This window comes from Anas platyrhynchos, chromosome 2, assembly GCF_047663525.1.
Source record: "Anas platyrhynchos isolate ZD024472 breed Pekin duck chromosome 2, IASCAAS_PekinDuck_T2T, whole genome shotgun sequence".
Classification (NCBI taxonomy): Eukaryota; Metazoa; Chordata; class Aves; order Anseriformes; family Anatidae; genus Anas; species Anas platyrhynchos.
Window position 1 is genome coordinate 6,261,432 of NC_092588.1, and position 15,918 is coordinate 6,277,349.

A 15,918-nucleotide genomic window follows, 5' to 3' on the forward strand; every position below is an offset into this window, starting at 1 on the left:
AGATGTGTCTTTTTCTTATTATCTTGAAAGAAAAATTGTAAAGAAAATGGTCTCATTTTCATTTCACACTGCACTGGAGCACATCACCATACCCACACACACTGCGCTTTTTTGCTGGTGGTGAAATGGTAATTTATTTTTTCTGGATATTTCTATGTATGTGACTCCAACGTTTATAAGAAAAGCCATGCTACTCAATTCACTCTTCCTCCTTGCCTCAGGAGGCAGGAATTATAAAATGATAGTGCTCCCCAAATCAAAGAATTGTTACTGAAGATATCACCCCCACATGGCAATGAAACAAAGATGCCTGTTATATATTCTTGAATAATTTATACATTTTCTTTGAGAGAAATGGAGAGCCCAGACTTCAATTCAATGTAGTAGAGAAGGATTGTCCTTGAATTACTACAGAAAAGTTCCTTTAGGAGTAAATAGTGCCACAGTAAATATAAATAAAATAAAATAAAATAAAATAAAATAAAATAAAATAAAATAAAATAAATAAAATTGTGAAGTTATTATTGTTTGTTATGTATCTATTTACTTATGTATTTATTAGAGATGTACAAGAGTAAAAACAGAACGAAGGTGTTTTCTTTTAAAATAAATTCTGTACTTGCCCCTTGGAGAGTCAGTCCAGCCACACCACTGCAGATACGCAAGGGGGAACATACAGGCTTTGCCATTTCACTTTGGCAATGCTGAAATGTAAGAAATGTGCTAAATTATCTAGAAGTACCTCAACTTTTTGGACTTTCTGTTCTAGTGGACATGGTCTGAACTATAGTAAAGCCCTATGGTGAGAGAGATGGACTGCAGTGCCAATGAACTCAGGCTGAGGTGCAGTATTGCTGCAGCCTCCTCTCCTGTGTTGGAGAAAAGAAGACAAGGCTTGCTGTCTTCCTTCTCTTTTTTCTTCCTTCCTTCTCTGCTTCCTTCTTCCTTTCTTAATCCCATCTTCCCTTTCTTCCACCTACTTCCCCCCTATGTATGGTTACATGCCTTCTGGTACTACCAATATTTCATATGTAGGAGGAAGGGAAGAGTAATATCAGAAAATGCTCCAGATTTGCCAAGACACAAAAGTGTAGCTTTAACTTAGAATATGACATAAAATGAAATTGCAGGGAAAGAGTCCAGATAAGGTAAATCATTGAATGTGCTTAGCTGTGAAAATCTCAAAATAGATTGTTCTTATTCCCTTATAAATATGATTTTTTTTTGTTGTTGTTGTTATTTGTTTGTTTTGTTTTCAAAGTTGTGAAATGAAATCCTGCCTTCCAGGAAGTACATTGATTTTCTAACACCTCTGAGAAAACTTCAACAGATAAGGGAAAAAAATGAGTTTCTATTGACAAATTACCAACAAATGAGCCTTTAGTTATTTCCTCTACCCCACTGAAACACTGCTGTGAAGGAACATGCCTTGCTATATAACAAATGCTCTTAAAAAGGCCTGGTGTTGATGTTAATTCACTTCAGGGAAAGGCCTCTTGTTCATTTGTAATTTTCCTGGACGTTTCTTTCAATACACTTAGATGCAAACCAGCAAATTCCATAAAATGGTTATATTCTAATTTAATGATATGCTTTCCATGCCTAATTAACTGCACAATTGTCCTTATATCCAGTCTCAAGATTAATCTCTTTTTCCTGACGTGTAAGTTTATAAAATTATTCCGTCTTCTTTTCTTATTTATTTTCTGTGCAACCCAGCTTTGGTAGGCATTAATATCTGCATATCTTTGCTACAGTTATTTGTATGAATCTTCATGAATATTCAGTCAATGTCCTTCCCGGTACAGGTGTTATGAACTGATTCTTTACCTGAAGCAGAGTTTGTGAGGTATAGACACCATAGGTTGTATATAATCAGGTGCTTACAGCAAATTGAGGTCTCAAGTTAGGAGCCTGGGCTTCCCCTGGGAAAACAGTAGAAACCCCGTAGAGGTCACTAAAATGTCTTTCTTTGGGTAGTGTCAATATACAGTGTTCCTTTGGGCACTATTTTAAGATAAATGAATATCTCTCAAAATCTACACCTATCAAAAAACAATGTAAGTGCACCTTGTTGCATAACACTAAACCATTTCAAGTTAAGAGCTTCACTGAAACTGGATCCAGTTATACTAGCTCTGAATTTGATTAGTTGGGAATAACAAGCCAACAGACAAACATACAAACAAAAACCCTAAAAAATAGGTTCAAAAGTCACCCATAGACCACAAGATTTGCCTGGCAAACAGTGGGCAAAGGGGGAAAAAAACAGGACAGAGATTGCAAAGCAGCCTGAACTATGCAGCCAATAGTTGATTGCTAAGAGTTATAATAGGGCTAATAAGACCATATGAGTAAATGTCTCATTACTGAGCTGAGTTTTGCATTTTAACAATTGGGCCAAACCCTTAGTGTGTGTAAATCAGCATAAGTTGGCTTCAGATCTGGCATAGTAATTTGTCAGACCTGACATTATTTGGGTGAACAATAGCCCTTTTTTTCATCCCATTTTTGCAAATAATAAAGCAGTTTTGTGGAAAACTGACATTTCACTTCCGTTCTGTGCGGAGAAATAAATCTAGCACTTAATCTTGTGTTTATGTACAGCTTCCCCTTCAACTTGCTGTCCTTGTTGAACAAGAACTTACAGGTTCAGGGCCTCAGGGCAATGGTGTCAGGAGTAGCAATGTGGGCCTTAAAGCTAAGGTAGTTTGACAGTTGTTCCATTTCATAGCATTTCAGCAGTGAATTGAAATACCTTAAGGAACAAATACTAACCTCAGACAATAGACTGTGATCCCAAATCACATTCTGGCACTGAATTACCTTTGAAAACAAAATTATTTCAAATCATTTTTCTTCCTTCACTTACCTGTCAAGACCCAATATATGCCTTCAGTTTTTATTGCTGCTAATATTTTCCTTGCTGTTAAAACAGACTGAATTTTCATCAGACAGTTATTTTTGAGAGAAAGAAAAATGGCAAAAAAGTCTGATGTTCTAAACTGATTATTGGCCTTTTGATAAGAAGAAGCTGACAGCCCAACTTGCTTTGTCTGAGGGAAAGCCCACAGACCACATTATGTGGATGCATCAGGGTATCCATTTTTTTTAGTATGTTCCTCAGTAAATTTGCTGATTTGCCATGCATTTTTTCTTGCACCAGGGTAGGTGGATAAATTAACTGAGAGTCAGGATGAGGACTTAGGGTAGTAGTCAGAAAGGAGTCAAATAACATTATGACCCTCAAAAGTCCTACTTAACTGTAACTTAGACTCCAAGGAAGTTCAGGTTTCAAGACTGGCATACGTTGTGTATACATGCAGAAACTTACATTGGAGGGCCCACTGGAGATCCCACCTGTTCTGTGTATTCTATCTTTGAAGTAAGATCATGTTCTAAAGGTCTGTGACAAGCTGAGTTTTGAGTGTGTCCAAGAATGGAGTCTTCATGGCTTCTCCGGACAGCCATGTTCTGTGGATAACCATTCCCATTGTAAAGGAATTTTCCTTTTCCCAGATAGAAATTTCCTCTTATATCTTTGATAGCTGCTTTTTTTTTTTTTCCTTTCATTATATACTTTTGAGCAGAGTCTGTCTCCATCTTCTCTATAATTCACAATTAGGTATTGAAAACAGTCATTAGATGCTTTCAGAGCCTTTGCTTCTCCAGTTTAAAAACAAACAAACAAACATGGCCTCTCCTGGTACTTTCTTACTCCAGACTTCATATTAGAAGATCTCTGTTGCACCAGCTCAAGTTTGATACCATGACCCTTCTGTGAGTACTGGTAAATCAGATATGGTGTGGTACATCTCCCAGAGGCAAGATCTGTCATTTGGTCATGTTAAGCTCCGCAAGTTTTCTGTCAGCCCATCTCTCTATCTTGTCAGGAATCCTCTTAATAGTGACTCTTCCCTCGAGGGTAACACAACTGCTCCCCTCAATTCGGTGTCAAACCCAGAATTGCTGCAGGGACATTCTCTCTAGCCATTCATCTCGTTAATCAAGAAGTCAAAAACTACCAGCCCAGAAACATACTGGATTCTGCCACCTAAGCCAACACAAGATATGGAAGCAGGATGGATAACCTCCGAGCAGTTTGAACTTGTGGTTCGCAGAGCAAGTGTAAAGATTTATTCAGATGCTGTGAATACAGTAACAACTTTATTTTAAAGTTCAAACAGATCAACTTCTTTTCAGAGTATTCACCTGTAAGACACACTTGTGCCTGAACAGCTTCAAACTCACTGCTTTTCCTCATTGCAGCATATTCCCCGATAAGTAGCCTATTAAGGACAAGGAAAAGTTAAGTTCCTTCTGAATTTGCTTCACTTTATAGAAGGGAACTAACTAACAATCAGTTCAGAAAATGGAAAGAAAAAGTAAGAAAGAATTGCTGTCTGGGTACTCCTCTGGGAGAAAAGCACTGCGGGTTCCTAGGGATGCTCTCTCATTTTGGATTAGGCATGAAGCCTCATGACTTGTCTTTTATTTAAAAAGAGAGGAACAGCATTCCTCAGACTCAGTGAATCACAGATGTCACATTTTAATCTCTTTCTTACTGTTTGTACTTTTTTTTTTTTTTCCCCAAGCAGCAGAGACCCACACAGTGTATTATGTAAGAAAATAGAAGCTTAAGTGAACTGTTACATAGAACTGTTCATAAAGCAATTTTTGGAAGATAAACAGTCTGAATTAGTCTCCTATTGATGTACCATGAACATGTTTATATATCATATAGGTGAAACTTGAAGAGTCTGGAGTGGCTACTGTGGGCAAGATTTGTCATGCCAAAACCTAGGATCAACTACTTAAAAAAATAATTAGTTATAGATTAACACTATAATAGAAAATGAAATAGAAAGGCGTCATAGGGCATCAAACTTGACACACGTCACCATATGAGATTAAAAATGTGGGAATAGATAGGAAGGCTGTCTTGGGAGTAAATATTTCATGGAGAATGAACAGAAACAGTGGAGAGTAGATGACTGTTTAAATTCAGTTAGACAGACATATTTTATTTTGCTTTATGGAAAGCCCCACATCTAAGTCACATTTAAAAATGTGGCTGTCATCAAATGCCAATACCAAATAGCTTAGGAGTGACACAGGCTTTTACTTACTCCTTAATTATTAATAGTCTTGTTTTGTAGAAATCAGACCTTAGGAAAAACTGTCAAGTCATGCACAGAATAGCGATTTAGTAGTAACTGACCACCACAACAGGCAGTGACTCCCAGATTTACTCCACATCTTGGGTACAAAATTTCCAGGAGCTGGAATATTGTTGTAAAGCAGAATGCTTGTTGCTGATATATGGTGGTATTTTGCCTCTAGGTGCACCTGCAATTCCTCTGATTCTGAAGCTACATCAGCTATTGCAATAGACAAGGCAAAGTTTCTACCAGGTCCCTGCAACCATAGAGACTGCAAACTATCTTCAAACTGGTTCCAGTTGTCTTAATTGCCAGACACTTGTCAAATCCACTAGCCTAACAGAGGCAATATTGTCAAAGCCCCATTCCCAAAGTCAGCAGCAAGGTTCAGCATGCACTACCAGTATGCAAACACACAAACACACATACATCCTACACAGATCCACATCTATATATCCAGCTAGCCACACAGATCAACACAAACAAAAATGTTCAGCATACACATAAACCTAAACAGCACCAAAGGCCTCATCCAGATCCTTGTGGTGGTTTTACCCTGCTATGAAGCTGAACTCCACCTCAAAAAAAAAAAAAAAAAAAAAAGGGGGGGTGTGTGGGGGGGGGGCGGATACAATTGAAAGGGATCAAGGATTGAGATAAGTGTAGGGAGATCACTCAACATCAACAATCATCGTCGCAGGCAAAACAGACTCAGCATAGGGAGATTAATATAATTTCTTGGCTATCACTAATGGTCTAGAACAGTGGGAAACTAAAAGTAAACTAAAAACACCTTCTCCCCAATCCACCTTCTTCCAATTCCTCTCCCCGAGCAGCACAGGGAAACGGTGACTGGGGGCTGTGGTCAGTCTCTGACACTTCATCTCCACCGCTCCCTCATGGTCCCTCTCTGCCCCTGCTCCCTGTGGGCTCCCTCCCACGGGATGCCGTCCTTCTCGAACTGTCTGCAGGGGCTGCCCACAGGCAGCAGCTCTTCAGGAACTGCTCCCACACGGCTCCGTCCCACGGGGTCCATCCCCCAGGAGCAAACTGCTCTAGCATTGGTCCCCCACGGGTGGGCAGCAGCTCCCCCCAGACCCCTGCTCCTGTGTGGGCTCCTCTCCACGGGCTGCAGCTCCGGCCCGGGGCCTGCTCCTGCGGGGGCTCTCCATGGGCCGCAGCCTCCTCCAGGCCACATCCACCTGCTCCACTGGGGGCAGGTATACACATGCAGTCTAGATACATGCAGTAACAGGCCTTACATGCTGAGTTTACCCAGAAGCCGTCCCTTGGACATTCTTGATTGTCTAGCTACCTGAAACAGAGACATGGACATGCTAACCAGTCCCTGAGTTGATCCCTAGACTTCAGGGACCCAACCCTCAGTGGCTGGTTTGGACATCCTGGGCCCTCCAGTAGTCACCTTGAAGACTCATTGGTCTCTCTCATATCCTGCCCAGACTTATGGTTTAGTGCCTTACATTCCATAATAGGTCCCATACCCCAGGCCTTCCTTAGTGTGAGAGGTGACCCAAACAGCTGCACTGTTTTCCCAGTGGGGCTGAGGCTCTTCTGGGACAGTCCTGGCAGAAATTGGGATAAAGGTTTGTGGCTCTGTCTAGGGTATCTGGGTTCTCCAGCCTGCTCTCGTGTTTCTGGGTTCCTCTGTGCCTGCAGAGATAAGCCTTTAGTCATATATCTAGCACTGATTCTGATTTTAAAATTGATACCCCTCTTACCTCAGGGTAAATTCTGAATGCTGCCGGACATGAAGAAACTTTTCCCCTTCCTTTAATGACATTTTCCTGCCTTGTTCTAGTTTTTTTCTTGCATTTCTGTTTAAAAAGATGTAGACCACCATGACTGCTTCATTCACAGTTCATCTGTGATCAGAGAAAAAATGAAAGAAATAAAGGAAAGAAAACACACACACACACAAAACAAACAAACAAACAAAAAAACAGCTAAAAGCATTTTAAACATCCCAATGGTAGAAGTTTATTGTTTGTTTGTTTTGTTTGTTTTAGCCATAATAAAATGATATGTATGTTTATTTTTCTTTAGTAAGGTTTACAAACTAGCATCATCAGTAAAAAGAACCATTGCCTTTTGTAACCCCACTGTTGCCTTCCTCCCACATTTTCCTTCCCACATATTCATTTGTCTTCAAGGAAATTAGATCAGATTTCAGAACAATAATAACAAAATCTGCAGACAGTCTCAACTAATTTATAACTAATTTATAACTAATAAATAAGGGACTTTATGTGCTCTGTACTACCATCGAATACACTGTGGAAAAAAAAAAAAAAAAAAAAAAAAAAAAATAATAATAATAATAAAATAGTTCCAGTAACTAAAAGGAATGAGGTACAGGGAAGCTAACTTCTTCCTAGAAAGGGTAACTATTACTGTTTGGAATATATATATTTTTAAAATACTATTTTTTCCCCTTAAAAGTCACTCTCCAGATACAGGAGCAGTGAATAAAAGATATTGTTCAAATGAAATTCTTAATACTCTACATATTTCAAAATTTTAATGACTCTTTGTTGTTTTCCCTCATTCTCCCACCCATTCCAAAACACATATTCTCTTTACTCATTCTGTAATATTAATGGAAGGTGTATTTAAATTATTTAAATGTTCCCCATAACTCAGCAACACTCATTGACTATGTTTGAATCCCTTGTATGTTTTTGAACTGGCTTCTGCTTAACAGTGATATGGTCAAGGTGCTAACCTTGTCTGACTCATCCCTATATCTTAGCAAGTCTGAAATAGCAGCAATTACACTTGAGGAAGCTGGGGTGTGGGGGGTGGATAGCAAAGAAGAAATAAAAAAGAAGAAAAAAAAAAGAAAAGTAAAAGATGCCACTAAAGCGAAATATACCAAGTCACTCGTAAAGACATGTTTGTGTTAGATGGTAGCTTTTTATTATTATTATATTTTAACTGTTACTGAAAAAAAATGGGGATTTAGAGTTTGTTTCATCTGGCAATCTGGCAGAATGTGCATAGCCAAGCTAAACATTTAATCTCCTTTTCTATTAAGTGGAGAGAAACAGACCCTTCTTAGTACAATGTATCTCAGACTAAAGTAGACAGTCTTTAAGGTTCTTCACTGAGAGGGTGGTTGGGCACTGGAACAGGCTCCCTAGAGCAGTGGTCGTGGCACTGAGCTTGCTGAAGTTCAAGAAGTGTTTGGACATTGCTTTCAGATATATGATCTTATTTTGGGGTGGGCATGTGTGGAGCCAGAGGTTGTACTCGATGATCCCTGTGGGTCCCTTCCAACTTGGGATACTCTATGATTCTATGATAAAATACTCTCTGAAAATCCTCAAGTCTCTTCTGGCTAGAGTGAAAAACTAGGTCAATTAGCTTGGCTGTAGATGCCCAATTTAAAATGAAGTTGAAGCTCACCACCATCATCTAGAAAAAAAATAATATATATATTATTCTGAATGTTTCCAATACTATAGTTCATTTCTTCTGTAGTACCATCTATCTCAAAGCACAGTACTTCAGAGAGGCACAGCTGAACTGCATCAGACTCCAACATCTTTACAATTGCAGTTACTGATCTGCCCCTCCTTAGGAATAGGCTAGTACAGGTAGAGGTCACTTCCCCTTTCTTGTCCTGTTGGTAAGGATGGGAGTTTTGGGATGATTTGAATCTCTTCTGGAATGTAGTATAAATATCAGAAAATGGCAGAAAGTTGACCTATACTCTCATCATTGTTTGAAGAGACAGGTACACAGAACCTGCCACAATTAATCATCTGCTTCCTAACTAGCTTTGGTCAACCTGAGGAGCCTGGGGCTGTCGTTGCCCTAATTCTGTACAAAGAATAGATCTATATACCTATTTGCATGCAAACTGGCCTTTCAAATCACTGTACTTTTTGCCTAGATGAGAAAAGGGAACTGATCTAATGGTTTATTGATCCAGTCCCAAATGGCAGGCTAAATGATCTTTCATGGCAAAGCCTCTGAACTATCGTTCATTTATTTCTACAGTAGCACTTTTATTTTTCCTTGGATTTAGAAATCAAATTTACAAATGTAGTCTTTACTAACTGTAGTGTTAATTTGATTTATTTATTTATTTATTTATTTATTTTAATTAATGTTCCCACAGACTGCCATGGTCAAAATGCTTGTATTGGTGTCATTGTTGTTAGTCCTTCGTGACTATATATCAGTGTGATAGCAAACTTAATTGAGTCAAGTACAGTATGCAATTAGATGACTATGAAGGCCTTTATACTTGACAACTATTATTTGGCTCACAGTTCACTGTGCCACTCAGTCCTTGAACCATTCTACAGCTGCTTTGTCCTCTTATTTGCCTCTCCTGCCCAAGGAGATTTGTCTGTTCAAAAAGAAAAGGCTTCTCTTACCTTGTCACATCATTGCTGCGTACTTGTGGTTAATTTCAAAATCGCTGTGGTAGTCAATCAAATGTAGATTCATTGTGTCTTTGACTTGTTCCATTAGGCATGTCTGTTTCTTCTTTTGCTTGCTCAAGGTTATGCTATAGGCTACGCATCAGAATTTCTATAGTATCTAATAACTCAGGTTTCTTCCACCAAAACTAGTCCTTAACAATCTGGGCAGAAAATTATAGTATCTTACCCCTGGTCACTTGCACTGGGGACTGAGGTAGCTTCTGGTGGAAGTTTATAATCAAAGGAAAGAAATTGGTGTTTACATGACAAAATTAATTAGATTAATTCCAAATGTGAGATAAGTCATTCTCAGGACTTTGCTAAATATTTTAGTTCAATTATCATTGTTAGAGTGCCAACCTCATATGTAGATGTCTACACCATAGATATCTAACATTTGGTGATGGCTTTTTATTTGTATTTATGTGGAGCAGTATGTCTTCATGCCAGCAAAGACGGCCTTTGCCTCTTAAGGCAATGCAGTGTTAAAATGAGGAGGATCTGAAGGACCCCATTCATTTTTAGAAGCATCCTCAGTGAAAGAGCCTGCAACACTGGCATGTGGCACCCTTGGGATACAGTAAACAACTCACCTATTTATGTCCCTCAGAAGAACATATATGAGTATTTACAACAACTCTAACACAGTGGTGGTAATTTCAATTGCTTAGCCAAAGAGTCTCCTTTTGAAAAGATATATAAAAGAAAATAATACATTATCAGGTCAACAGTAAGGCAATTGGTTTGACCACAACAGGGAGTAAAATGTCAGATTCTTTTAAGAAAGGCAGATCATATCTGATGAGCACTTGTGCCTAGAAAGCACATGTTTTTATGGACAAAGAATGAATAGCATTTGTTACAGTGCCATAGAAGCAAACATTAATCAAGACACTAAAGATGAGGTGCAGACAATAACTGATATGCAGAGAAGTGGTAGAGCTCACAGTGACTCGTGCTGAAAGAAGCATTGTTGAATACAAAATCTTTTAATATCACTGGCAAAGCGATAATGTCTGTTCTCTGCATACATAAAGAAGGAAGGTAAACATGACAGAGAAAAATATAAAAAGACAACTCCAGCACCAGAATACAATTTTTAAAGGTGTTTTAGTTGGAACTGAGAGAAATGGTTCCTAGCATTCAGTAGATCTGTTTTCTGGAGCTTTCCAAAAGACATAGCATAAAGAAAGATAATACGCTATTATATTGTTTGATAAGCTTTAGAAAAGGATTTTATGGTGCAGTGGTAGTATTATTTTGTGATAGTGGAACGTTGGCCTCTTAGTCTCAGGAGTTTCCAAGTTTTGTGGAAACATGGATAAATGTTCTTGTCCATGTTTATATTTTAAATATAATTATTTAGTTCAACTTATCTTGAAACTACAGAATGATTGTTAGGAATGTGAGTATTCTCTAATTCACTTCCTAGTGGAATGGAATGGTTAATATTTGCAGTATATATACTTCTGTTGTACAAAAACACCTCTTTTATTTATCTTTATTTATTTATTTAGCATGCAACGATACTTTGTTGCATTCTCTCAGGGCAGAAAATATAATTGTAGAACAAAAAATAACTGGTACATTACTCACACTAGCTCTTTGGGACTGCTTTTACTTCTCTTTTGAACGTTACCCTTTAGCTAGGTTGGTTTTGAAACCAAACCAACAAAAAAAAAAAGACAAAAAGACAAAAAGACACCACCTGCATCTTAAAATTAGGCTGTTGAGACAGGAGACAGAAGCTCATACAGCAAGAGATACAGCAATTGAGAGAGAAGGGACTTGTTGGGTATATAACCAAAATAAGTTTATTGACAATATTTTCTTTACATTAAGGTGGGTTATATAGACAGTCATGATGCTTATTCTCATTATGAACATTGTAATGCATTCACTTTTTAAAATAAAGTGCCATTTCTCCTTCACTTTCAACAATGATGCTGGAGACACAGACCAAGATTTGCACCCTGCTAGTTGCACCCTTCTGCCCCTCCCACGGGATGCAGACCTTTCTGAACTGATCCTGTATGGGCTTCCCACAGGCCACAGTTCTCAAGAACTCAAGTTCTCAAGTTCCCAGCAGGTGGGACAGGGAGTACAGACACAATGTCTAAGCATCCAAGCTTAAAAATATAAAAATCATGTTCAAGAAGGGCAACGAGGAGAGTGTGATGAACTAGAGGCTGATCAGCTCAGTCTTAGTCCCTGGAAAAGATTATGGAGCAAATATGCCTAGAGACCTTGTCCAGGCACATGAAGAACAAGGTGTCTGGCAATTGCCAGAGTAGATTCAGCAAAAATAGCATGTCTGTGTGTGACGAGGCTGGAGAAGGCAGCTCAGGAAGTACCTAGTGGCTATTTTCTACTAGACATAAAGTAGAGGTGTTATAGAGGAGTTGGAGACAGACTGTGCTCATAAGTATATGATGAGAGCATGAGTTGACTGTCACAAGCTGCAAAAGGAAAATTTCCTTTAGGTATAAGGAGAATAAAAATCTTCACAAAAAGGATGTTAGGCATAGAAATAGGTTGCTCAGAGAGACTGTGAAGAATATTTTGAATATTATTTGTGATTCTCAGTACTCAGTTTGTTAAGTCCTTGAGCAATTTGACCTAACCTCAGAGCTGATCTTAGTTTGAGGAATGACTGAACTAAACATTTCCAGAGGTTCCCACTTCACTAAAGTAAAGTACAGAAAGCCCTACTGAGACCCTCATGATCAACTTACTCTGTATATAAAGTCCTATCCTTTTTAGTATTTCATTTAATTTAACAAATGAATATGATATTCAAAATGCCTTCCTTCATTTGTACTGTTATGTTAACTAACCACATCTTGCAGGATTTTTCCACACATCCTGAAAGCCTAGAGTCGTTGCTGTGCTGTTCATAGGTCAAATCTAAACTGTGACTGTGGCAGGAAAAGACTTTATCTGCTAACCATTTATCTCTTGCTTTGGGAGGAGAACAAACACTCACAGATCTCTACTAACTGCTTTGCATATCCTGAGGTAACTAATGTGCTATCATACTAAGGACATCTCAGAGGCAAAGTCGTTCCCACCCAGGAATGACGTAGGAGCAGCTGTACAAAAGCAACTACTCCTAATCCACTGCTTACTGCAGTATAACCTGGTTGCAAAAGAAATGGTCTCCTCACTGCACATGGTTGTGCTGACATGTATAAAAACTGCCGTCTTCCCAAAATGTTTCTTTACTGCAGGAAATCTGATGCAGAAAAAGGGCTTAGGAAAGTATTACTTTTACAAACAGTGTTTCTGGGCTTGTTATGCACCAAAGTCTGCTGTCACATACCAATCAAAACATCTGATTGAAAGATATTTCTGTCTGCTCAGCAGCTGTCTCATAAAGAGGGTGTACAGGGGAATGTTCATAGTAAGGGCACATAAATGTTTAGTCTTACCATGAATCTCTCAAATATAAGTTCATTTTGATCTAAGAGTGATCTACTAATATGTTACTTCATTGTTAAAAAAAATATATATAGAAAAAATACTGATTGTTTAATGGGAAGGGAAAGAGAGGGGAGGGGAGGGGAGGCTCATGTACGCAAGATTAATGGGACCTGAATTGTCCCTTTAGAAAGACTTTGGATTATTGTGTGATTTCTCAGGGCCTTGTGCTGCTCTGGTCTTGTGTTCATTCTTAGTTCTGTGTTGGGTCAGGATTTTCTTTCCTCTATTTTCTTCTATGTCTTCTACAACCATAAGGCACTTTTATAATGTTATAGGTGCTATGCAGTGTCAGTTTCTTTTGCCAAGAGTTTTATCACATTCATCAAGGATGTTTGACTGTCACTTCACATTTGCTTTCAGTTGTCATAGTTTTCAAACTGTGTCAATTTAATTTATGTTATCACCAAGTTAGGTAAATACAAATAGCACTTTCTGTGTTATGAGGTCAGCTTTTTCTCAGTTTCTTTCCTGGTAAAGCTCTGCCCAGGTTGTTTTTGGACAGACAACACTATCTGAATCTAATTAGCAAAGTGATGCAGTTTGAAATTTGTGTTGTTGAAGATAGTAGGAATTTCTGTCTTCAGGTTGGAGTACAGATTTGAATGAAGAGTGATACATGCAAATGAATTATCTAAAGACAATCAACCTACAAATATCTGATTCTAGCATGTTCTGAACTTAAGTAGAGGACATATTTCTCACCATGCCTAAAATACCCTTTGAAAGACTGAGCTGTTGGGAGAATAGAATATGAGAATATTTGGCTGCTGGAATACACCTAGGACTTACGTATGCTAAGAAAGAGCTCCAATATTGCAGTTAGTTTTTGAAGCTTTTAAGATTTGAATGAATTGAGTAAAGTCAGCAGAGCCAAGATACATAATATGAGATGAAAAATATTTATTTTATCTTCTTTGGTAGTGCTTGCTTGATCTGTGCCAATATAGCCCCTATTGTCTTCCAGAAAAGTTACACATAGCAGAGCTTAGTAGGATTAGTCCATGAAGGCTCAGGATTTCAGAGGTACTCTTTCTGTCAAAGAAATAGATGCAGAGGCTTAGAAGTGCAAGTAACTTGTGGAAAAATAAAAAACCTACACATTTTTTTCATCTGCATAAAATTACTAGAAAAATAGAAAAATGAGATGTGCTACGAAATGTTGCAAAGGGTTTACTTAATTTTCAGCTTAAAAAATTTTGAAGCTTTATGCATTACAAGGCAACATGAAAGGGAGAAGGTCAAAGGAGATAAAAATTCATCCTAAATCACATTCTGACCTTGAAAAGAGATTCTTTATAAAAACAGTGAAAACAAGCTACCATGATAACAGCCAGCATTAGAGGTACAGGCTACCTTTGAAAATAAGGTTGGTACATATAACCTTATTGTCAACATTTTGGGAAGAGATTTTTTTATAGTCATAATCCTGAATTGTTTTATATGTAGAGGAGGGTAGCTTCAATTCAAAGAATATTGGGCAGCTGAAAAGTAATTATTAAATGAAACTGAAGTGGGTTATTTCAGTAAGTATATCAGCATATAAGGAACATATATATTTGTATACATATTTGCCCTGAGAAGCTGTGGATGCCTTGGAGGTGTTCAAGACCAGGTTGGACAAGGCCCTGGGTAACCTGACGTGGATGGCATCCCTGCCTGTGGCAGGGGTTTGGAACTAGATGATTTTTAAGGTCCCTTCCAACCCAAACCGTTCTATGATTCTATTAATAGTGAATGCGAAAAGGGTCTCTTACTCTCTCTTCCTCACTTCCTTCTTTGCAGTTTCCTTCCACCTCCTCTCTCCTCTCTCTCACTCTTTTTTTTTTTTTTTCCCCTCCCTACAAAAGCTACAAGACAAAGGGATAAGTGTAAGATCTGTGTCCTTCCACATTTTTGCATCTCATTTCTTCTGCCCCTGATGTTTTTCAAAAAGACACAGCTCGACTATGGGTCAAGAAAATTCAGAACTATTTGATTTGCTTCTGTAAAGAACAAAAGAGAAATGTACCAAAACACCACAGAATAAAACAAGAAAGTGTTTCACATTTAGTTGGCTACAGTAAGTGCTCTGTGACTTGTGACCTAACAGGTGCATGGTATTACCACGGCAGAAGGTTCCTGGTCAAAATTCCTTGGGCAGATGTATTATGTATTTTTGTCCTGTGCTTAAGTGGACCTATAGCAATGATCAAAGCTAAATGCATCAAACACATTTGAACCATTTTCCACTGCCTTTCAGGGAGGTAATAAATGTCATGCATCACATGCATCATGGAAATTGATGAGCAGGGAGATTAAGGACCAAGTGAAGAGAATTATAAACTTGCATTAGTTAAAACTTTAAGGGAAATTACTTCTTGTCACACAATGGTCTAGAGCAGAGGAAATTTAAAATTTCTGTGAGAAAAAAACAAACAAACAAACAAAAAACAACAGCTATTTAATGCCAAGAGAACAAAACAGTCTTCATTTGTTGTAATTCTTCCAGAGAAGTTAATTTAGTTAAATCTTCTCTGTTTGTCCAATTATGTGAAAGAACTCAATTTTCTACTCTTTCCTGGTTGCCTCTTTCCATGCATGATAATACCAATGATAATCATAATTTTGATTCAGGAATCTCAAGGCATTCTTTTTCTTTACTGAGCACATCTAATGAATGTGTTTTCCAGTTGTCATTTCTCTTTGAATCAACAGATTCTGTAAAATAAACTGTACAACCTAAGCAGCATGCCCTGACACAAAAGGATGCAGTAGAATAGTAGGCATAGAAAATCTCTTTATGGATCAGAAGCACTTATAAACATGAAAGTAAATATCAA